The following is a 1,024-nucleotide window of genomic DNA, read 5'->3' as shown; positions in this document are numbered from 1 at the left end:
CACATGTGAAGTGCGAACCCATGGCGTAGACAGGAGCATGGATCGGTTGTTTGCTCCCTTCCTCCATCTTCTTGATTAGGAGGTCCTGCTTCGCGGCAATCATATCCGTCTCTTTGACGGTATGCATGCCTTTTGTACGGGGTTGGAGTCGTTCATCGCTCCACCCCTGATTGGAGACCATCTTCTCGACCAATTCTTTTGCTTTGGCGATTGTCAGGTCGAGGAAGGCTCCTCCAGCAGCATCATCAATGTTGGCTCGAGATGTTGTTGTGAGCCCATTTTAGAAGCTACGCAGGACGAGCCACTCATCCATGCCGTGATGAGGACAGGCCAGGATGTATTCCTGCAGCCTCTCTCAAGCTTCTGGGATGGAATCCATCCCTGTCTGCTGGAAACTTGAAATTCTCCCGCGCAGGGCTTTTGTTTTTCCCAGAGGGAAGAATTTTGCGAGGAACGCCTTGGAGCATTTGGCCCAGGTGTCGATGTCCTTTTCCTTATAAAACCACTATTTCGCCTTCCCTAGGAGAGAAAATGGAAACAAACAAAGCTTGACAACGTCAGCAGCGACACCCCGTATGACAATGGTGTCGCAGAGCTCCAGAAAATTCTGCAAATGTGCATTTGCGTCCTCATTTGGCTTGCCACAGAATGGGCTGACCTGCACCATGTTGATGAGGCTTGATTTGAGCTCGAAGTTCACGTCCCCGACATTGATGTTGGGGCCAGTGGCCATATTGTCGGTGGAGGGGATGGAGAACTCGCAGAGAGTCTTTTCAGCCATAGCATCAAGAATGAGTGGTGCTTCCGAAATAGGTTTCTGTGCCGGGAGGATAGCGGGAGGAGGAACGACGCGAGGTCGTGCCCTTCTCACGAGCCTCTCTGGATTGTCTGTGTAGTTTTTCGGCTGGGAGAAACCGGTCAGACACTACCCCTGTCTTCTTTCAAATCAAAAATAAAAGAAGACATAAAGTGACATTAGCCTGAAAGAGTAAAGACTATATCCTGAGTACAAGGTCTAAGTTAA

General features: G+C 49.8%; 1 non-coding gene across 1 annotated transcript; it reads left to right on the top strand.

The window, feature by feature from the left end:
* Positions 1-311: 311 nt before the first annotated feature.
* Positions 312-415, top strand: LOC120646631. The gene has a single exon (XR_005664531.1). It is a non-coding gene; the product is annotated as a small nucleolar RNA R71 (small nucleolar RNA).
* Positions 416-1,024: the final 609 nt, after the last annotated feature.

This window comes from Panicum virgatum, chromosome 8K (assembly GCF_016808335.1).
Source record: "Panicum virgatum strain AP13 chromosome 8K, P.virgatum_v5, whole genome shotgun sequence".
NCBI classification, from domain to species: Eukaryota; Viridiplantae; Streptophyta; class Magnoliopsida; order Poales; family Poaceae; genus Panicum; species Panicum virgatum.
Note: the sequence above shows the minus strand (reverse complement) of the source record. Positions and strands in the feature narration are given on the sequence as shown.